Here is a 25,207-nt window from a genome sequence, read left to right as displayed (position 1 = left end):
CTGTGATGGGGAATTCATCCAAACATAAAATACACTTACCCTGATTTAAATAAACTCCTTTCTAGTGAGTGAAGTGGCTGAATGTTAAAAAAAAAGATGTAATTACAGTATAGTGAGGGTATGAAAATTATGCTCAAGCAGAAGATTAGGCATATAGGAAAGAGTGATTGATTGTATTTATTGTGAGATCCTGAGATTAAAGGCTTAAATCAGGATGAAAACTTAGTATTCTTTGGGTGGACAATAGTGAAATTTGCAATTTGGACAGAATAACATGTACAAAAAGAGGCAAGAAACTTTTTAATCTGTTTAAAGGACTCAAAGTAATTTATTAAGGCCATAACATAAAATACCTTCAGTGAATGGGATGGTCTAATCAATAGGTGATGGTGAGAATTACCTTGAAGAGTCACTGAGAGAAGTATACTAGAGGAGATAAGAATCCAGATTTTCACTTAAAAGAATAAACTCTAGTGGAGGATTAAAGGATTGTTAGGGAATGGATAAAGCAGGGTAAAGGCACAGGCCATGACTTCAGCGATTATGATCACTGTGTGTTTGCCTGGGTTGAGCCTGTATAGCTTACACGGGAATCACACTCATGGATTGTAATATTCACTGCTGAAGCCCTGGAGGAAGTATTTACGGAAAGAGACACTGAGGTCAGAAACCAATAGTAAGGATGCACTGAGAGATAATAGGAAGTAAAATCAAAATAAAATAGAGAACTGTTGAATATTGGGGATGAGGTAGAGTAGGAGTCTAAATGATATTTGGTATTTTATCTTTGATGATTAGGAAGATCCTCAACAAGGCAGGTAATACAGTTAATTTAAAAAGTGGCTTTGGTGGAGCCTTCAGAAAACAAATATATTTGCTGTTAGTTGTTTTTTTTCCCCCTAGCACCCAAAGGTGGTTAATATTTAAATGGTTGTAAAAAACAACCCCCCCTCAACACACACTGTGTTTAAGCTGATTTTGAATCTGAATCCTGTTCCATTTGTGAAAGAATCATGGCATATGGCACACAACTGTCAGCTCTAAAATGTTTGCACCATGGCCCTTTTCTCTTCCCCAAATTTTAAAATGTTTAACTGGTTAGAACAAAAGAAAATGGAATTTAGTAGTCCACTCAAACAATTTCTGGTTTTGGATTTTGCTTAAATCAAAGTTAATACATTTCACTATGAGGGTCCAATCTAACCAACTTATGATCATCTGCAGTAAAAATTTAGTTGGTGACATAATTTTTTATTTTTAATATTTTCTTAATATTGTCTATGCCATTTGTCCTTTTATTAAAAGGATAAAAGAATAAATAAAAGGGATACTTGGATATATGGCACTACTACAGTTATAAATAAATGCAAGTAGAATGAAAAAGAGCTTTGCAAAAAGAAGTTTTTATATATTAAATCTGTGAAACTAGAGTGTCTGACCATATTTTCACAACGACATTATTTTAAAGTATTGAGATTCAATCGGTTTCTGGTGTATGAAGCATTTGAATAATTTTGTGGAGCTGAAAAAAGAAGCTAACAGGCAGGTAGAGAGAAGTAGGTTTAACATAAAATAAGAACATGAAGTTGTCTGGATGGCAAGAAGATTGATAAAAATTCTGGTTCTTCTCTCATTCACGAGAACCTACTTAGAAAGTGTGGTTTTCTGAAAAGTTTGTAGGCCAGTGGGATTGAGTGCTACACTTGGAACAGTTTTCTGACTACTGTGCCAGATGAGAAAATGGCCCCAGGTTTTAGGAACCTATCCAGCTTGGTGGTAATATTTTCTAAAGTTAACATTAAATACTTTACTCAGTCTTGTTTTGACTGGATCAAACCTGAATGAGTTTACTTTTTTGTTTCATTCAGTTGGTTTGAGTCTTGCTGATATGGCACATAAACAAAATACCTTTTCCTTGTATTGGAAAACAGGTTATAAGCATAGCCTTTAATTTGAAAAACAGCCCAGCTGCTCCTACTACTTATTTCTTTCACCTTCATGGCAGATTTCATTGTAAATGTACACATACCTTTTCCCAGAGTGGGACTTTAGCCCAAGACTATCATTATTTATTGTAAAAAAACATACATAAATGCCACCTGGACTCTGTGTTAAAATATACTTTTAGTTTATGCTGTTAGAGAAAATTCACTTAGATCCATATTGGGTTTTTGCATTTAAATTGTGTTTGACACAAACAACATAAATGTTTTACTATAAAGATCTAGTTTGAATATAATTTAACGTTTTTAACCTCTTTAAAGTTGATCGTTAATATTCTTGTCATACGGAATATTTTTACAGCTGCTTGACAAACACACAATCGAGAATGTAAAGGCTTAGATAAGTGAAAGGTAGTATTTCACATACCTGTAGGTTTCTACCTTTAGTCTTGCTTCTTAACAACTCTGGCTTAGGAAAAAGCTTATATGAAGTTGATCCAGTTGAAATATCTAAGCACTATCTCTATTGCCCTCCTCACTATCATGTGTTAGTGAGATCTGATTGGACATTTATTTTCACCCATGTAACAACTCATGACAAACCATATGAAACAAGCCTCACCTCACATCTCCCTTTAAGTTCATACCACAATTTGCTAATTCTAGTAAGTTATTTCAGTAATTTAAAACTTATGATATAATGAAAAATATTTGATCAATAATTACTTTTGTCATTGCTAAACATGGGAAGTTTACTTTTCTTCTGCAAGCCCCAGAAATCAGATATGTATAGATATAGATATATAATTACTAAATTTGGACTTTCACAGATATCATATCAGCTCTAGTACTCTTTGGCCTAAAGACATATTGCAACTTGAAGAGCATGTGGTTGACAATGTTGTATAGCAGCTTGCGCAAAAGGAAGCTGGCAGAGCATAGCTTGGAATGAGAATAAAATAAGACTTTGCTAGTTGCCACGGCACGCTTTCCCATCTTGAATACAAATTGCTACTAGAGTTGTCTTATTAGCAACTGTCTGTATTATAATATTGTGAACATCTATATTTTTGAAATAAAAAAGTCAAGTTTCTATAAATGTTTACATATCCCTAATAATTATTTTATTAACAGACAAAAATTGTATATATTTATGACAAACAACTTATATTTTGATATACACATAAACTGTAGAATAGCTAAAGTAATTAATATATCTATTACATCACATATCATTTTTTGTGGTGAGATTTCCAATCTATGATCTTAGCAGTTTTCAAGTATATAGTATCATTGTTATTAGCCATAGTCACCACGTCACACAATAAATTCCTTGAGTTTATTCTTCCCGTTTAATTGAAATTTCATATACCTAGACCAATATCTCCCCAATACCACCCCATCCAACCTGCCAGACCCTAGTAACCACCATTCTACTCTACTTCTATGAGCTCAACTGTTTTAGATTCCACATCTAAGTGAAATCATGCTCTATTTTTGTGCCTGACTTATTTCACTTAGGCTAACGTCCTCCAAGTTAATCCATGTTGTCACAAATAATGGCATTCCCTTGAAATTTAAGGCTGACTAGTATTCTATCGTGTTTTTGTGTCAGTTTTCACACTGCTATAAAGACACTGCCTAAAGTTGAATAATTTACAAACAGCAGAAGTTTAATTGGTTCACAGTTCCACATGGCTGGGGAGGCCTCAGGAAGCTTACAATCACGGAAGAAGGCAAAGGGGAAGCAGGCATATTCTTTGCAAGGTAACAGGAAGGAGAGAGAGCTCAGGGGAAACTGCCACTTTTAAAACCATCAGATCTTATGAGAACTTCATGCCTTCCCAACAATTCCCCAGAGTCTTAAGTCATTCCATCAGTAGCCCGAAGTTTAAGTACAAAGTCTGAGACAAGGCAAGTCCCTTCCACCTATAAGCTTATAAAATCAAAGCAAGTTAGTTACTTCCAAGATACGGTGGGTTACAGGCCTATTTCTCCGTAAGGAAAGGCAAAGGGGATTTTCTCCCATAGAGAAATGGCCAAAACAAAGGGGCCACAAGGCCCCAGGCAAGCCTCAAACCCAGCTGAGCAGTCACTAAATCTTAAAAATTCAAAATCTCCTTTGACTCTATGGTCTCACATTGAGGACACACCGATTCAAAGGGTGGGCTTCAAAGGCCTTGCGCAGCTCCTCCCCTATGACTGCTTTCATTACCTGGCTTTAAGTACCTGCAGCTTTTCCAGGTGCACAGTACAAGCTGCTGGTGAATCTACCATTCTGGCATCTGAAGGATAGCTGCCCTTTTCTTATAGCTTCACTAGGCAGTACCTCAGTGGGGACTCTGTGTGGTGACTCTGTTTGGGGGCTTCAACCCCACATTTCCCTTCTATACTGCCCTAGCAGAAGTTCTCCATGAGGGCTCTACCCCTGCAGCAGACTTCTGCCTGGATATCCATATATCCTCTGAAATCTAGGTAGAGGCTCCCAAAAGTCACCTCTTGTCTTCTGTGTACCTGTAGGCCCAACACCATGTAGAAACCACCACAGCTTGAGGCTTGCACCTTCTCAAGCAATGACCTGAGCTCTAAGTTGGCCCCATTTAGCCATAGCTGGAGCTGGAGTGTTTAAGATTCAAGGCACCTAGTCCCCAGGCTTCCCTGAGCTGCTGGGCCCTAAGCCTGGCCCAGGAAAGCATCTTCTCCTCCTAGGCCTCTGGCCCTGTGATAGGAGGGGCTACTTTGAAGATCTCTGACATGCCCTGAAGACTACCCTGGAGACATTTTTCCTGTTGTACTGGTGATTAACATTTGATAGCACATCACTTATGCAAATTTCTGCAGCTGGCTTGATTTCCTCCCCAGTAAACAGATTTTTCTTTTCTACCACATGGGCAGGCTATACATTTTTCAAACCTTTATGCTCTGCTTCCTGTTTAAACACAAGTTCCAATTTTAAACCACTCTTTGTGAATGCATATAACTGAAGGCTTTCAGAATAAGCCAGGCCATCTTTTTCTTTGTTCTTTATTCTTTGCTCTTATTTTTATGAATGTGTTACTGCTTACTATTTATTCTTATATTTTATGAATGCTTTGCTGCTTAGAAATTTCTTCTGCCTTATACTCTAACTCACTTCTTTTATAGTCAAAGTTCAGATCTCTATGGCAGGGACAAAATGCCACCAGTCTCTTTGCTAAACCATAGCATGAGTGGCCTTTACTCCAGTTCCCAATAAGTTTCTCATCTCCATGAGACCACCTCAGCCTGGACTTCATTGTCCATATCATTATTGGCATTTTGGTCAAAACCATTCAGCAAGTCTCTAGGATATTCCAAACTTTCCCACATCTTCTTGTCTTCTGAGCCCTCCACACTTTTCCAACCTCTGTCAGTAACCTAGTTGCAAAGTCACTTCCACATTTTCAACTTATCTTTATAGCAGTATTTCACTTTTGGTACCAATTCTCTGTATTAGTCTGGTTTCACTTGTAATAAAGATACTACCAAACGGGATAATCTATAAAGAAAATAGGTTTAGTTGACTCACAGTTCTTCATGGCTGGGAGGCCTCAGGAAACTTAAAATCATAGTGGAAGTTGAAGGGGAAGCAGGTACCTTCTTCACAAGGTGTCAGGAGACAGAGAGAGAGAGAGAGAGAGAGACAGAGAGACAGAGAGAGAGACAGAGAGACAGACAGAGAGAGAGAGAATGCACATGGAGGGAAACTGAATTTTAAAACAACAGATCAAGGAAATAAGAGAGGACAGAAATAGATGGAAAAACATTCCATGCTCATGGTTAAGAAGAATCAATATCATGAAAATGGCCATACTACTCAAAGTAATTAATAGATTCAATGCTATCCCCATCAAGTGACCATTGACTTTCTTCACAGAATTGGAAAAAACCACCTTAAACTTCACATGGAACCAAAAAGAGTCTGCGTAGCCAAGAAAATCCTAAGCAAAAAAAAAAAAAAAAAAAGCTGGAGCCATCACGCTACCTGACTTCAAACTATCTTACAAGTTTTTTCATTACTGAAATGAAAAAAGCATGGTACTGGTACCAACACAGAGATATAGATCAATGGAACAGAACAGAGGCCTCAGAAATAATGCCACACATCTACAATCATCTGAACTTTGACAAACCTGAAAAAACAGCAACAGGAAAAGAATTCCCTATTCAATAAATGGTTTTGGGAAAACTAGCTAGCTATATGCAGAAAGCTGAACCTGGATCCTTTCCTTATACCTTATACAAAAATTAACTCCAGATGGACTAAAGATTTAAACATAAGACCTAACACCATAAAAACCCTAGAAGAAAACCTAGGCAATACTATTCAGGACAGAGGCATGGGCAAGGATTTCATGACAAAAACACCAAAAGCAATGGTGACAAAAGCCAAAATAGACAAATGGGATCTAATTTAAAATAAGAACTTCTGCACAGCAATAACAAAAACCAAAAACCTATCAGCAGAGTGAACAGGCAACCAACAGAATGGGAAAAATATTTTTCAACCTACCCATCTGACAAAGGTCTAGTATCCAGAATCTACAAAGAACTTAAACAAACTTACAAGAAAAGCAAACAAATGACAACATCAAAAAGTGGGCAAATAATATGAACAGATACTTTTCAAAAGAAGACATTTATACAGCCAACAAACATATTAAAACAAGATCATCATCACTGGTCATTAGAGAAATGCAAATCAAAACCACACTGAAATACCACCTCACGCCAGTTAGAATGGCAATCATTAAAACATCAGGAGACAACAGATGCTGGAGAGGATGTGGAGAAATAGGAACACTTTTACACTGTTGGTGGGAGTGTAAGTTAGTTCAACCATTGTGGAAGACAGTGTGGTGATTCCTCAAGGATCTAGAAATAGAAATACCATTTGACTTAGAAATCTCATTGCTGGATAGAAACCCAAAGGATTATAAATCATTCTATTATAAAGACATATTCACACATATGTTTATTGCAGCACTGTTCACAATAGCAAAGACTTGGAAGCAACCCAAATGCCCATCAGTGGTAGACTGGATAAAGAAAATGTAGCACATATACATCATGGAATACTATGCAGCCATAAAAAAGGATGAGTTCATGTTCTTTGCACAGACAGGGATAAATCATCATTTATGGAAAGGATGGAAATCATCATTCTCAGAAAACTGATACAAGAACAGAAAACCAAGCACCCCATGTTCTCACTCATAAATGGGTGTTGAACAATGAGAACACATGGACACAGGGAGGGGAACATCACACACCAGGGCCTGTCTGGGGGTGGAGGGCTAGGGGAGGGATAACAGTGGATGGAGGGATAGGGAAGGGATAGGATTAGGAGAAATACCCAATGCAGATGATGCGGGGATGGATGCAGCAAACCACCATGGCATGTGTATACCAATGTAATAAATCTGGATGTTCTGCACATGTACCCCAGAACTTAAAGTATAATAAATAAATAAATAGTGAGAGGTGATTTAGTAAGAGCTTATGCCAGAGAGGAAATGAAAGTTCATCATGGAGGAAGAGTGACATGATCTGACTTGGGTTACAAAAAGACAACTCTGTCTACTGTGTTGAGAAAATAATGAAGGGAACAAGGGCAGATGCAAACAACAAGGCTCAGCAGCTATGGTAGTCATGCAAGTAAAAACAGTAGTTTGGTCTGGGAGAGGAACGGTGGCTGCAGAGAGACATTGCTGAGATATGAATATAAAGACACAATTGCTGTTAATGTGGGGTATAATGGGACAAGCATTCAAGGATGACTCCAAGATTTCTAACATATAGTGTTCCCACTTATTGTGGGAGACCTGAAATCTCTGTGGTATTTGCAGTGAAAAGTGAATTATAGAAAGAAAACAGTTTGCCAGACTTGTGTGAAGAGAGCATACAACAGTTAGGAAATAAAAAGTAATTTTAAATAAATTTTTAGATGAACTGGATGGGGTTTTATAAATCCTAACACTTTCTTTTCTCTAGGGATTCTTTTGAGAATTAAATTAGACAAGTCTGATATTAATGATATAACATTTTACTAATAACTGGGATAGTCCTGTGATGCAGAGCTAGAACAAAGTAATATGAACATAACACAACCTGGACGAACAAAGTATTTATTATGCCCTTCCCAATTAACCAAAAATGACAAAACTTACAGATCAAATTCTATCTGATTTGCCCCATAGAGTCCAACAGAAAACTTGGACCACAGTAAAAGCAGATCAATCAGAGTAACAGGCAGATGTTGCACAAATATGCTCATGATACGGAAGACATGAAGCACAAAACCTATCAACATATCTATTGATGTAGCAGGAGCCTAGCAGGGTTCTGTGTATATTCTGTGCAAGAGGTTTTTAAGTACTTTTTCTAGGAAGGAAGTGGCACAAATACCCACAAATGATGTGGAAGTGTCCAGGAATGACAATGTCTTTGGAGTGTGGAAAGGGGAAGAAGTGACTAAAGTAGACTGGATAGAAGTAGTTCATCCAGAGGTTATCAAAGATCATCCACAGGAATGTTGAAGTCCTCCAAAATAAGAATTTAGGAGATTTAGGAAATAAAGTGATTCAGGTTCTAGAGTTTTGTTGTACAAGGAAAGATGACCATGACTTTGACAAGACAAAGATAATTAGAAGGTGATATAGACAGAGAGCATGAGCTTCAAAACATGAATGTCATTTTATAATAGAGTGAAAAAGACATATTCTAAAAATACGGATTTTCTTCTAAATCCTTTTAAAATGTAGATTCCTGGGTTTGTTGTAGAAATTTTTAGAAGAGATAGAAGTAGGAATTTAGAACAGTAACATAGAGAGGAAGCAAAAATTAACACAAAAATGAGACCATAAGAGAATTTAAATGATCAGAGGAGAGTTGATAAGGTAAAAAGAGAAATGCAGGTGGTAGAGGTGGTAGCAATGCTGGTTGTGAACAGCAAAGTTCCTTGATTTGGATTCAACTGTTTTCTACATTGTTTAAGAGGTTCAGATTTGTTGTGTGGCTACAGAAGAACAACTCAGTCTTTCTTCAGAGCCCCTGATGTATGGGTCTTAGGGAGTAATAGAATATGTGTCTCTTAAGGCTGGCAAAGGAAAAAGTCCTATTAATCATGGCTATTTTCTCAGATCTAAGACTGTGTGCAGTGAATGGGATGTTCAGTAAGTGTTCAATAAGTGTCTATATTAGTTTTACACAGTTCTAATATATGCTTCCTTAAGTTAAACATTCAAACAAGCATAGTTTCTCAAGATGGTAAGTTACAAATAATAGGGAAAAAACCCAAACATTTTACAGCTCTTAGATTTAAATTAGATTAATTCACTATTTTTCTTCTAAATTTTCTACTTGTTCTTTGCCTTCTAGTTTCAGATGAAGAAAACAGTAAAAATTGATAATGTAATATTGGAAATGTTATAAGCAGATTTTTCAACAGAGGCATGTGTCCATTTACTATTACACTTGGATCACTGGAGGTGAATGAATGTCCCAGTCTTTTCAAATCACTAACACTAGTGGTTTCACCCTGAATGTATCTTGCCCACTCATGAAGTGAGCACATGCAAACTGAACATACAAGTTGTGTGTGTGTGTGTGTGTGTGTGAGAGAGAGAGAGAGAGAGAGAGAGAGAGAGAGAGAGAGAGACAGACAGGGGGAGAGAGAGCGATTTGGGCTGTAATAGCTTAAGAGTCTGCTTGAAATGAGCCTCCATCTTTCCACCATGAAACAGCTACTACTAAACTAGATAGTATTATCTTGGTTTATTGGTATATTCTGTTGGGGTCAATGAAAGAATGTTAACATGGAGATTTTGAACAGGTAGCAAAAGCTAACCTAAAAAGAATGCCTGGGGAAAATTCCCAAACTGATGGCTTTGAGGAGAAAAAGAGCAAAATTAAATACTTGTGAATAATTTTCAAAAATCCATATCAGAAACTTAGTAACAACTAACATCAACATCATCAAACATGGCTCTGCTGACCAAAAAGTACAATAGTTTATGAAGTATTTATATCAACATTAGTTGATGATAATAAACTTGTAAGATTAGACAGTATATCTTACAACTTAAAAAAAATATTGTGACATTATATATGTGTGTGTGTATATATATATATATGACCTCGCAGAAGAATGTAGAAAGTGATAGTAGCAATCACTAAGTGTAGATTATACACCATGCAAAAATAGGCAAATATTGTTTTAAGACATCACGGAAAGCCATATTATTGGATTTAATAATTGAATGTAAGGACACAAGAAACAAATATCTCTATTTCCAGTAAATTACAAAGTTTCATATCCTGTAATAAGTCCCACATAGTAGAAAATGATGTGTATTTTACAAGGGCTCAAGTATTATAACTCAATGTAAACTCCATTATTCTCCATTATTCTTTATGCTTAATATTCCTTTACTGTTTTGGGGGGATATAATTGATACACAAAAATTCACATATTGAATGTGCACAATTTGATGAGTTTGGATCTGTCCAAACACCAAACACTCACAGTACTATCACCACAATCAAGATAATAGACATACCCATCACCTCACAAAGTTTCCTTATATCTCTTGGGGTAGAGTGCTGATAAGAGTTTTTAACATAAGATCAACACTTAACAAATTTTGAGGCATATAATCCTACAATACTGAATTATTACATTTAGGCACTATGTTGTACAGCAGAGCTCTAGAATTTTATTCACCTACCGATATGGTTTGGCTCTATGTTCCTGCCCAAATCTCTGTCAAATTGAGGCCATTATAAGTTTGACTATTTTAAGTACTTTATTTAAGTGGAACCATGCAGTATTTATCCTTTTGTGACTGGCTTATTTCATGTCATAATATCCTAGGTGTTCACCCATGTTGTTGCAAATGGTAGAATTTCGTTTTTGAAGGTTGAATTGTACTTTATTGTATGTATATTGTACATTTTCTTTATCCATTCATCTTTCAACTGCCACTTGGATTCTTTCCATAAATTGGCTTCCATGAATGCTTCACTGAGCATGGAAGTGCAAATATCTCTTTGCAACACTGATTTCAATAGTTTTGGGTATATACCCAGAAGTGGGATGGGTGGATCCTATGGTAGTTCTAATTTTTTTTGAAAAATTGCTGTCCATAGCTGCTACACCATTTTATGTTTGCACTAAGAATGTACCAGGGTTGCAATTTCTTCACATCCTCCCCAACACTTATCTTTTAAAAAAAATCATAGCCAACACAATGGGTTTGAGGTGATATATCTTTGTAATTTTAATCTGAATTTTTCTGATAATACTGTGTTGAACATCTTCTCATATATTTATTTGTCATATGTATATATAAATATATATTAATATATTTATATATAAACATTAACGTACATATTTATATATAAATATATAAATATTAATATGTATATTAATAAACACATATACATAGAAAAATAAGTATATGAAAAGATGTGCAACACAGTATTACTAGAAAAATCTGTATATTAATATATATAATATATATAATGTCTTACTTGGATCCTGTATGTAGCAAATCCTAAAGACTCCATACATACAAGTGCACACACACAAACACAGGCATGTACTACCTATTAGAACTGATAAATTTAGTAAAGTTTTTTCAGGATACAAAACCAACATATAAAAGTCAGTTCTAATTCAATACACTAATAACTATCCAAAAAAGTTTTTTAAAAAACGCTATTATTTACAATAGTGTTGAAAATAATTACTTAGGAATAAATTTAAACAAGAAGGTAAAAGATCTGCATACTGAAAATAATAAAACACTAATGAAAGAAATTCGAGGAGACAAAAATAAATCCTATGTTCATGAAAAAAATCCTACATTCATGAATTAGAAGAATTAATATTGTTAAAATGTCCATACTACCCACAGTGATCTACACAGTCAATGCTATCCCCCCAAAAAATCCCAACTGCATTTTTTTACAAACATGGAAAATAACAATCTTAAAAATTATTTGGAAACCCAAAAGAGCCAAACAGTCAAAGTAACCTTGAACAAGAACAGAGCTATGGGTACCACACTTTCTGATTTCAAAATATAATATCAAACTATAGTAATTACAAGAGTATGATAATAATATAAAGATATAAACAATGGAATAGTATAGAGAACACAGAAATAACCCCACTCATAGGATCAATTGATCTTTAACAAAGATGCCAGGAATATACAATACACTGTTTTCCACAACTGGTTCTGGGAAAAGTGATTATCCACATGCAAAAAATATAAAATCGGATCTCTACCTCACCCATACACAAAAGCTCAGCTGAATGAATTAAAGACAACAACTTGAAACAATAAAAAAATTTCTAGAAGAAAACATAGGAATAAATCTTCTTTACATTAATCTTCATAACGATTTCTTGGATATAACACCAAAAGTACAGCCTATACAAGCCAAAGTAGACAAGTGGTACTAAGTAAAACAAAAGAGCTTCTATAGAGCAAAGGAAGCAATCAACAGAATGAAAAGGCAATGTATGGAATGACAGTAAATATTTGCAAACTTTATATTTGATAAGGGATTTACTTCCAAAATATTTAAAGGACTCCTAAAACTGACTACCAAAAACAAACAAAAACCCCAAAACTAAATATCATGTGTGGTGATGTGTACCTGTACTCCTAGCAACACAGGAGTTTGAAACAGGAAGATTGCTTGAGTCCAGGAGTTCAAGGCTAGCCTGGGCAACATAGTAAGACCCCATCTGTAAGACAAAAACAAGAACCCCAACAACAACAACATCAACAATAAATAACCCAATTAAAAATGGACAAAGATCTTAATATTTTGATATCAAAATTCTATTTTCTTAAGTTTTAGATTGAGTTGTAATAAGTCTGTGCCTTTAGAATGTAAGTGTTCTTCTGGTTGTTTTTTAAAATCTAAAATAATAACCATAAAGTTTCTTTGTTCCTATCCTTATATCTTTCATTATCAATAAAGAATCTGATCAAGTAATAAACACATATTAATAAGTACCAACCCAATCTCCATAACTCTATTTGTTCCATGAGCTGTGGTTAGGAAAAGCAAACACAAAAACTAACAGAAATGAAAAAGATAACTAACATCAAATTTTGTGACATTGACTTTATGGCCAGCATTCAGTGATACAGAGATCTGTGTTTGCTGGCAGACAGTGAAAGTTTCATGAAAAAGATGGGTATAAATGATGGAAACAAAGATATAGATAGGGTAATTCCATGACCCACTGGGAAGGAAAAACATAAAAAAGGTTAAAATAGATTTAAGTTACACCAAATCAAAGAAACCTACATTTATATACCTGTCTTCTTGAGAGAATTAGTATGTTTTCATGTTTCAAAAAAGACAGACTATATATATATCAGTATGTGTATATTTATGTGTGTGTGTATTATATAATTATATAATATATATACACACACACATATATATTCCTTTGTATATATTATATATGCTATGTAGTATATATAATATATATGCATATGTAGTACAATTATGAATATACATACATATTTACTATATAAAGCATACACACACACACACACACACACACACACACACACACACAGATTCAAAATATCTTGAAAATGTAATTGGTTCTCTTTAGACCAAAAAGCCTTTAACTCTCAAACAATCTAGGAAAACACAGACTTCCTTGAGAGATGATATTGCTCCCACCCACCCCCCAACCTCTCATCTGCAGCCCTGCACCACCCTCCATGTTTCTCTTGAAAAAGAGCAAAAAAGTGTAATGCCAGGATTGTATTATAGAACCTTCTTGTTGCTATACTGAAACTAGCATAGAAAGAACTATTTCAAAGGATAATGAAGTTACAACAAGCATCATTCACTAGATCTGTACGTCCACATTGTGTGAATGAGTATCACTGTGAATTAGTAAGCATTTCTGAAGCTCATAATGGAATAATTACATATATGCTAGTGTTTCATGACGGTGGTTACAGATCTGCTTTGGTTTGTTTTCATCTTGTTGGCTTCACATTAATAAGTGCAATGCTAAAAATCAAATAAAAGCAGGTTTGAACTTGAGGCTGCCCATATGTTAAGTGGTTGGGTAAAATTTGAGTTTTCAAAGACTCATATACTTTGAATATCAAAGATAATATTGAAACGTCTAAGGTAAATTTAAAAGGTAGTATCTTTCTCACACCTCAGAAAGAGGGGAGGAATTTCCTGAAGACCATAGTTTGAATTGTTTTTTTTCATATACAAATGTACTACAATAATTGCAAGTAATGTGAAACTCCCTCATCAGCAGACCAGTGTTTTATGTTTCCTGAAACAATGGAACCACAGCCATAAACATATTTCACCTCTTGTCTGGCTTGTCTCCATTTGGAGACACAGACAGGTATTCATAAGGCTCTGAGATCTGGAAAAGCCGAATAGCAAACCTGCTTGGCAGAATCTCAAGTTCTCTTTTTATTTGTTTTTGAAGAACTTAATTTTGATTTTAAAATCATATTTGTGGTGAAGAGAGTTTAATCTGTACCATACAGAATTGTTTATTGTAATCTCAACCAAATAGCATTTTATAATAATTTTTTGGTCAAAATATTAAACATTTCATGTACATAAGGCTATTATGTTTTCCTTTGAATAGCACAATTATTTCTTTAAATTTTTGCAAGAATTCCTGACATCTCATTATTTTAAAAACCAAACAAATATTTTCTGAAATCAAAAGTTTGGATACTCATATCCTAGCCATACTTTTTAACATATTTGGTGAAAGCCATGGAACATGTAAATAAGAAGATGTAAATATCAGCCAGTGACTATTAATGTGGTAAAATAAATGATATTTAACAATGTAAAAAAACACCAAAGTTATTTGTATATCTGCAGGAATAAAAAAACTTTGCAATTAAATTTGAAATAAATGAGAATAGAAGCTTTTCAAGAATATTTTTCTCCCATTTTTGTCAACAGTTATAAGGGGAATATTGAGTATTTTGGGAAAAAAATGTAAGAAACCTCATTCAGAAATTAAGCATCTTTAAAATTGCCTGTAGTTTTCTTTGTTTGATTTTTTTTGGGGGGGCAGCATAATATATATTCTGCCCTTGAATATTAAAGATGTATTTATATCAATTTAATTTTGATTTAAAATTTAAGTTCTATATCACTTTTCTCAGTTCAGGATTTTGAGTATGCTAAAACAATTAGTTTTTGATTTAATATTGCCACTTTCTTTGCTCAAGTTTCTTAGCACTCACTTTTGAGGCTTCCTTAAACTTTCCTGGCATTTGACTTTTCCATTCCCCTCTAATTCTTATTTTATAAGTATCGTTTGGCTTTTCTACCCAGTAAGGAACTAGTAAAATTTAGCAAAGTTTTTTTAGCCAAGTTCATCTCAGTCATTAATTAGCACTTGGAAATGTTTAGGCACAAAAAAATCAAATTAATTAGAAAATGTTTCTAATGTTAAAGGTTTTACATACTTCATCATAAATAAATAATGACTAATTTTAGAATCAGATTATAAAAAAGAAAATATGAAATTATTCTAATGAACACATGGAATGATGAATTTTTGCATTGCATGGCTATTCAATTAAGGTTTAAGTGGTAATTTGGGGCCTCCTTGTCTTGCTGATTTCTTTATAGTGAAATATGTGGATTGACTCCAGATTTTGATTAGAAAAAGGTCTTTGCAGATCATTGTCTCTTTAACACCATCTTTAGAATATTCTTTTCACAGCCAACCTTCAAATAATGGGCATTTAATGAATTTCACTATTTTCTTATTGTGGTGTGTATTTATTCTCTCCATTTTTTCTGCCCATTTGTTTCTCAATTCTTTGACCACCCTTAGTCCCTTCCTATACTTGTAACAAAAGACTGGCTTTAAACTGTGTTACAAAATACATTTAGGTACATTGAAATTTTAGAGAGCTTATTTGACCAGATGGTGATTCATAAATGGAGCATTACCAAAATCCAGTGGTTTGGGCTCCATCAAAGGGCCACAAGGGAAAAACTTTTATAAAGTGTTCGAGGAAGCAAGACACAGAAAATACTGGACCCCTTCCTGACACCTTACACTAAACTTAACTACAGGTGGATTAAAGATTTAAACGTAAGACCTAACACCATAAAAACCCTAGAAGAAAATCTAGGTAAAACCATTCGGGACATAGGCATAGGCAAGGACTTCATGACCAAAACACCAAAAGCCACAGCAACAAAAACCAAAATAGACAAATGGGACTCCACAGTTTCTACACAGCAAAAGAAACAGTCATTAGACTGAATCGGCAACCAACAGAATGGGAAAACATTTTTGTAGTCTACTCATCTGACAGGGCTGATATCCAGAATTTACAAAGAACTAAAACAGATTTACAAGAAAAAACAAACAAGCCCATTCAAAAGTGGGCAAAGGATATGAACACTTTACAAAAGAAGACAAAGATGAGGCCAACAAACATGAAAAAATGCTCATCATCACTGGTCAATAGAGAAATGCAAATCTAAACTACATTGAGATACCATCTCACGCCAGTTTGAATGGCGATCATTAAAAAATCTGGAGACAACAGATGCTGGAGAGGATGTGGAGAAATAGGAACACTTTTACACTGTTGGTGGGAGTGTAAATTAGTTCAACCATTGTGGAAGACAGTGTGGTGATTCCTCAAGGACCTAGAAATAGAAATTCCATTTGACCCACCAATCCCATTACTGGGTATATATCCAAAGGATTCTAAATCGTTCTACTATAAGGACACACGTATATGAATGTTCATTGCAGCACTGTTCACAATAGGAAAGACCTGGAACCAACCCAAATGCCCATCGATGATAGACTGGACAGGGAAAATGTGGCACATATACACCATGGAATATTATGTAGCCATCAAAAATGATGAGTTTATGTCCTTTGTAGGGACATCATTCTCAGCAAACTGACACGAGAACAGAAAATCAAACACCACATGTTCTCACTCATAGGTGGGTGCTGAATAATGAGAACACATGGACACAGGAAGGGAAGCATCACAAACTGGGGTCTATTGGGGGGAAATAGGGGAGGGACAGCAGGGGGTGGGAGTTGGGGAGAGAGAGCATGGGGAGAAATGCCAGATATAGGTGAAGGGGAGGAAGGCAGCAAATCATGCTGCCAGGTGTGTACCTATGCAACAATCTTGCATGTTCTTCACATGTACTCCGAAACCTAAAATGTAATTTAAAAAAAAAAGACACAGAAAATATTTGATTGGTTAAAGTGGAACAGCAGCCTTAAAGTCTCTAGTTAGCAGTAACTTGGCAGTTTCTGATCGGTTGAGCTTAAGTTTCATTTCCTAGCATATGATCATTTACTACGAATTGGGTTTGTTTGCTTAGGTAGGAACCTAGGATGCTGGAGCTAAGTCTATAATGGCTGCCTAATTAATTATTTTAACACCTGTTTTAGCCTGCTTTTTAAACATTTTTCCTGAGACCACATTTGCTACACATTTGGCTTTATCTACTACCCCTAGGTTCTAAACTTCCAAACACCAACTTCTAGCATAAACTGGAACTCTTCTAAAATACCTCATTATCATCTTCAAGCATCACAGTCATTTTTAAGTAAACTCGTTTCTCATTTTGCCTTCTAGGTTCACCCCCTCCACTACATCTTTTTGGTCCAGAAAATTGTTCTGGTGCTTGTCCAACTCTGGGAAAAAAACGTTCCCCCACCAAAAACAGTACATGTGTAACACCACATTTCTATCGTAACTTTATACATACCAGAGCAGAAATGTAGGTTTTTTGATTCCTCAATAGAATTAAACTTGAGGAGTAGTACCTCATTTCTGCATTTGTAACTCCTAACTCAGAACAGACATTAGCAAAGTAAGTCTTTGTCAAAGAAATGGATAAATGTATATGTTTGCTTATCATTTGGACTGTTCAGAGCCATACTGATTCCATGTTCAGCTAATAGGATATATCATTTATTTCCAAGTATGTGGAACACTAACCAAAATTTTTTAAACCAAGAGAAAAATATTTTAGTTTAATACATTTTTTCATGGTTGTAGTTGTTGATGGGGCAGGAATTTATTAAATTATCAAGGAAAATATTTTAACAACCTTATTGAAATATAATTGTAATATCTTAATTTGTTTGGGCTGCTACAAAAAAATGTCATAGACTGGGTAGTTTATAAATGAAACAAATTCATTTTTCATAGTTCTGGAGGATGAGAAGCTCAAGATCAAGGTGCTGGCAGATTCCATGTGTCGTAGGGATCTGCTTTCTCATGGGAGGTGTTTTCTGTGTCTTCACATGGTAGAAGGAGCAAGGGATCTCTTTGAGCTTCTCCTGTAAGGACACTAATCTCTTTCATATAAGCTTTGCTCATACATTTGACAAAAGCCCCACTTCCTAATACTATGGTATTAGGGGTTAGGTTTCAATATATGAATTGATTACACAAAGTACACACAATTAAAATGTTCATTTGATAATGTTCAACTGATAAGCTTTGATACATTTACATACCTGTAGAGTTATCACAACAAAATTTTGAATATATCTACTACCCTCAATAATGTCCTCATGCTTTTTTACCATCTCTCTACTGCTGCTCTAATTTCTAGTCTCACTATATATGAGTTTGCATTTTCTAGAATTTAATATAAATAAAATTACAAAGTACATACTCCTCTTAAAGTCTGATTTATTTCATTCAACACAATTACGTCAAAATCCAATGTCAATGTCAAATTCAATGCCACTGCATAAAATTATGGTACATTCCTTTTTATTGCTTCAGAGTATACCATTGTAGGGGTATACCACAATTTGCTAATGGACGTTTGGATTGTCTCTACTTTGGGGATATTACAAATAAATCTGCTAAGACCAATTTTTATGTAAAACTTTTTATAGGTATATGCCTTCCTAGGCTTTAGGAAATTCCTAGGATTCGAATGGCTGGATCCTACGGTCATTGTGTGTTTAACCTTTTAAAAAAGTGTCAAAATGTCTTCCAAAATTGCTGTACCATTTTGAAAAACAAAAGTGTATAAGGCTTCCATTTCCTTCACATCCTTATCAACACTTGGGATGGTCAATCTTGACAATTTTAACATTCTACTAGGTAGCTTACTGTGCTTTTAGTTTTTGACTAATGACTAAGAATTTTTGTATCTTTTTTATGTGCTTGTTTGCCATACATATATCTTCTTTGATGAAGTTTCTGTATGCCATAAATAAATTGAGTCAATTCTGGGTACATATGACAACAAAAATGAATCTCAGAAGCTTGAACATATAAACCAGGTACAGGAGAAACCTCCTACAGAATTCCATTCATCTCAATTCCAAAAAGCCAGAAAGTTTGCCTAAGGGATAAAAAACCAGGATAATAGTTAACTTTAAGGCTGTATTTAATAAAAGGAAGCTACAATATGTTGTTGTTTTTTCTTTTGAGATGAAGTCTCACTCTGTAGTCCAGGCTGGAGTGCAGTGGCGTGATTTCAGCTCACTTCAACCTCCACCTCCTGGGTTTAAGCAATGCTCTTGCCTCAGCCTCCTGAGTAGCTGGGATTGTAGGCATGTACCACCCTGCCCAGATAATTTTTGTATTTTTAGTAAAGATGGGCTTTTATCATGTTGGACAGGCTGGTCTTGAACTCCTGACCTTGTAATCTGCCCGCCTTGGCCTCCCAAAGTGCTGGCATTAGAGGCATGAGCACTGCACATGGCATTACAATATGTTCTATTTCTTCATCTGGTTGAGAGTTACAAGGTTTATTTTTCTTTTTAACTTTTGAACATTTACCAGATTTTTACTGGTGATTGCTAATTTTACATATGTATGCTATATTCAATACAAAATTTAATTTTACAAAATAAATAAAACAATAACTTAGCTTATGTTAACAAGAAGAGTAACCAGCAACTTTATTAAGTGCTTATTTGCCAGGTACTACACCAAATGAAAAGCTAAGAAAAAAACAGGAAGAGTGGGAAGTGGCAGTGCCAATAATAGTCTTATAGACAGAAAATATTTAGATCTGTTGTTTATAACTCAGAATAAAACCACCTCTATTTAATATTGGATGTCATAAAGTTACTTGCATTGGGAACATTGTTTTCAAATCTACTACGCCGTGTGATAAGGAGACTCAATAGTTAACTTTATTATGGTATAAAGGTAAGAATATACATAAAAAATAGGAAAACAAACCACAGATACTAATATTTTTGTTTATGGGAAATTATTTGGCTCTTGCTGAAAGAGTTTTTGTTGTTTCATGTTATTTTTTTCTTTGAATGTTGTTAGTTTTACATTACAGTGATAGCCAGAACACAAAGAATATGTTCACAATCATTCACTCTGCTTTGTCTAGTCTTCTTTTAAAAAGGTAGCAAACAAGTTTCAGTAAGTGAATGACGAAAGAGCACATAAATTCCATACTTTGTTTTGAAAAGTGATTTCAGAGAGAAAATGTTCACTGAAATAATTGATCCCATGCAAAATTATGTTAAAACTGAACATTCAAAATTTATTGAGTTTTCAATATTAAAAGAACTGAAAGAAGAAAATAAACTTACCTATGATTTATCATCAGAGACTGATATGGTTTGGCTCTGTGTCCCCACCTGAATCTCATGTTGAATTGTAATCCCCAATGTTGGGGGAGGGACCTTGTGGGATGTGATTGGATCATAGGGGCAGATCTCTCCCTTGCTGTTCTCATGATAGTGGATTCTCTTGAGATATGGTTGTTTGAAAGTGTGTAGCACTTTCCCCTTCACCCTACACCATGATCGCAATTTTCCTGAGGCCTCCCCAGCCATGCCTCCTGTATACCCTGTGGAACCATAAGCCAAATAAACCTCTTTCTCCATAAATTACCCAGTCTCAGGTATGTCTTTATAGTTGTGTGAAAACTGACTAATACAGAAAATAGGTACCAGAGAAGTGGGGCCTTACAATAAAGATACCTGAAAATGTGGAAGTGGCTTTGGAACTGGTAATGGGCAAAGGTTGGAAAAATTTGGTAGATTCAGAAGACAGGAAGATGAGGGAAAGTTTGGAACTTCCTAGAGACTTGTTGAATGGTTTTGACCAAACTGCATATGGTGATATGGACAGAGATGGCCAGGCCGATGAGGTCCCAGACGGAAATGAGGAAATTATTGGGAAATTGGAGTAAAGGTCACTCTTGCTATGCATTGTGCCCCTGCTTTAGGGATCTGTTGAACTTTAAACTTGAGAAAGATGATTTAGGGCAGGCGTCCCCAAACTTTTTACACAGGGGGCCAGTTCACTGTCCCTCAGACTGTTGGAGGGCAGCCACATACTGTGCTTCTCTCACTGACCACCAATGAAAGAGGTGCCCCTTCCTGAAGTGTGGTGGGGGTCCAGATAAATGGCCTCAGGGGGCCGCAGTTTAGGGACGCTTGATTTAGAGTATCTGTCAGAAGAAATTTCTAAGCACTATAGCATTCAGGATGTGACCTGGTTGCTTTTAACAATGTATGCTCACATGTATTCACAAACGGATGGTCTGAAATTACAACTTATATTTAAAGTGGGGGCAGAGCATAAAAGTTTGGAAAATTTGTAGCTTGATCATTTGTTAGAAATGAAAAGCCCATTTTCTGGAAGAAATTCAAGCCAGCTGCAGAAATCTGTGTAAGTGAAGAGGAGCCAAAACAAAGAGAAAATGCCTCTAAGACATTTCAAGGACATTTGTGGCAGTCCCTCCCATCACAGGTGTGCAGAGGGAAAAAACTGAGGCTTGGGAACCTCCACCTAGATTTCAGAGGATTTATGAAAGTGCCTGCATGTCCAGGCAGAAGTCTGCTGCAGGAGTGGAGTCCTCATGGAAAACCTCTACTTGGGCAATGCCAATGGGAAATGTGGGATTGGAACCCTGAAACAGAATTCTCACTGGGTGATTGCCTAGGCGAGCTGTGAGAAGAGGGCCATCATCCTCCAGACCCCAGAACAGTAGATCCACCAACACATTGCACTATGTGCCTGGAAATGCCATGGGCACTCATTGCCAGCCTGTGAAATGCATTGACTGTACCCTGCAAAGCCACAGGGGTGGAGCTGCCCAAGAGCATGGGAGCCCACTTCTTGAATCAGTGTGACCTGGATGTGACACATGGAGTTAAAGAAGATAATTTTGGAGCTTTAAAGTTTAATGACAGCCCCACTGGATTTTGGACTTTCACAAGGCCTGTAGCCCCTTTATTTTGGCTAATTTCTTTCACTTGGAATGGGAGCATTTACCAAATTCCTGCACCCTCCATTGTATCTTGGATGTAACTAACTTGTTTTTTATTTTACAGGCTCATAAGTAGAAGGGACTTACCTTGTCTCAGATAAGACTTTGGACTTGGACTTTTCGGTTAATGCTGGAATGAGTTAAGACTTTAGGGGGCTATTGGGAAGGTGTAATTGTGTTTTGAAATGTGAGAATGACAGGAAATTTGGAATGGTCCAGGGTCCAAATGATATGGTTAGGCTTTGTGTCCTCACCCAAATCTCATGTTGATTATAATTCCCAATGTTGAGGGACGTACCTGGTGGGAGGTGATTGGATCAAGGGCTGATTTCTCCCTTGTTATTCTCATAATCGTCAGTGAGTTCTCAGGAGATCTGGTTGTTTGAAAGTGTGTAGCACTTCTCCCTCTGCTCTCCCTTTCCCACCACCTTGAGAAGAAGGTCTCTGCTTCCCCTTTGCTTTCTGCAATGATTGTAAGTTTCCTAAGACCTCCCCAGCCGTGCCTCCTATACAACCTGTGGAACTGTTAGTCAAGTAAATCTCTTTTCTTTATAAATTGCCCAGTCTCAGGTAATTCTTTATATCAATGTAAGAATGGACTAATATAGACAGACAAAATCATTTGGTGATACATCATATGATTTGGGGAGAATAGTCATAATATTTACATTTAAATTTTTGTTAGCACATTATTATGAATAAAATATATCAATTCATTAGATCATACTAAAAATATTTCTTGCATCATCTAGTCAAGAACATTCTTGTTGAAGTCTATTGATGCAGTTATACATATATGCAATTATGTTGGATGTATACCTAGGGGTAAAATTTCTGAGTTAGAGTATATGTGTATTGAACTTTAGTAGATGCTGCCAGACAATTTTACCGAATTGGTTATACTGGTGATAAAATGTTGGACAACTACAGTCTCTGCCTATACCTTAGAAGGCTAGAACCCAGGGGAGAAGCAGAAAAGTAAACAAAAATTTCAAAGTTTGTTGATAAGCTCCACTATAAAGGTTTATAAAAGAGCACTAAGTACTACAGTATGTATATACCCCCCCCCACACACACACATACATAAATATATGCTGAAATTTCTAAAAGAATGTTATCATTACTATCATTGTAGCATATTACTGCTTCTGTATTATAAAATAACTAAAATCTGAACCTTATTTCAAACCATCAAGCCCCATGGGAAAATAAAGTTTGGTTTTATTAACAATTTTCCAAACAATGCCTAAATGCTTGAAGTCTAGAATGGTGAATTTCAGTTGAAGTTGATTCCAGCTGTTTAGCTTTATCAAATTATTTTCAGTTTTCTTAAAGTGGTAAATTCTTTCTTGCACTTCTGACTTAGACACTAATTCTCTGGGCATCTTCAATGATAGAAATTATCACACTCTTCGGCAGAACAAACTGGAACAGGAATCAGCATGGGTCGACTGGAGAAACTTTCTGCTGATTCACCCATCTGTTACTGACACACCTCAGGAAAAATTGCCTTGGGTATGAGTATTGAAAGGTAGATTGCTGAAACTACAATTCTTGAGGCAGTGGCAATTTTCGCTGTGTGATATCTACTAACAAAAGTTATATTTGAAAAATCAACCCCAGTCCTATTGTAACAAGTCACCAAGACTTGAAAAATCAGCAAGAAATGGAGGTGATGAGTAGGTCATTCTGGACAGCAGGCAACGGTGAAAGTGGTTACAAACCATATTTCTTTTAACTTCCTTGACTGTCTGGATTCTAGCCAGGAACATCAAACCTTTGTTTTAGCACACACGACATGCATCCCAGTCTAAGAAGAGGGGTTGCTCAGAGGTCAGCAGTTACTGAGAATCACCGTGAGGGACACAACTGAGAATTACCAGGAAAAAGTCATATGCAAACATGGGGATTACAAGGAACAATATAAGCAGCCTTGATCATAAAGACAGGGGCAATGTTTTGCTCTCGATTGTATTTCAACATCTTTCAATACAAGGTGCATGTTAGTTACTTGACAGATATCTGATAAATAAGAGAGTAAAATGTATTACCTACTGAAAGAAAAAAATCTCTGATAGAGTAAATAAGTTGAATGAACTAAGGTGTGGGGAGTGGGAAATACATTAGAGTTACGTATGTATATGTAAGAGTGTGTTCTTAGATGGATGTGTGTATATAAAATCACTTTGTAAATAAACTTATAATGTTTATAGCTAGAAGCTTCTTTTGAAATTATGCCATATTTGTTATTTATTCATGTAAAATATTAAAAATATAATTTATATTCTTTATATACACAAAAGAATAGTAATTCTTTTTTAAGTCCAGAATATACTACATTGCAAATATTTTTCTAAGTACTAGTCTTCACATTAGCTCTGTTTAGATATGTCTTGGCCTAAGTTCTTTAGAAAACAGAGTCTGAAATTTTATGTGCTAAGGCCTTACTGAAGGTGCAACCCCAGCATGGCAAAAGTGAAGTCAAAAGTAAAATCAGACTGCAATGGAGGGACAGCAAATGTGGCTGGCAGTTACTACTGAGCTGGCCATGGTTTCACAAGAAAACCAGCTGATTGTTCAGTCATGGGGGATCTCTTCCAGCATTCATGATGGAATACTTCAAAACTGTCCTTGGATAAATTAAGGTAAAGGAATTTATCTAAAACTGTCCTTGGATAGATTAAGGGAAAGGAACTTATCTGTGAGCTCTTTCTGCCTCTTCTCTGTCACTAGACTAATTTCTCCCCACAGGGCACTTAAGCCTCTGTTCTTCACGATGAACCACATACCTGAAAGCACTCTTTGTCTGAGTCTGAAAGTGCTGGAGAAACCTGAACCTCCTCCACAGCTCTTGCATAGATAAATCTTGGGTCTGGTAACCTGTGGCTTCTAACACAACTGAAATAATGAGGCAGTTTTGCAGCCTTTGTAGTTAC

This window comes from Saimiri boliviensis, chromosome 10, assembly GCF_048565385.1.
Source record: "Saimiri boliviensis isolate mSaiBol1 chromosome 10, mSaiBol1.pri, whole genome shotgun sequence".
NCBI classification, from domain to species: domain Eukaryota; kingdom Metazoa; phylum Chordata; class Mammalia; order Primates; family Cebidae; genus Saimiri; species Saimiri boliviensis.
The sequence above is the reverse complement of the archived record's forward strand: the minus strand, read 5'-3'. Positions refer to the sequence as shown.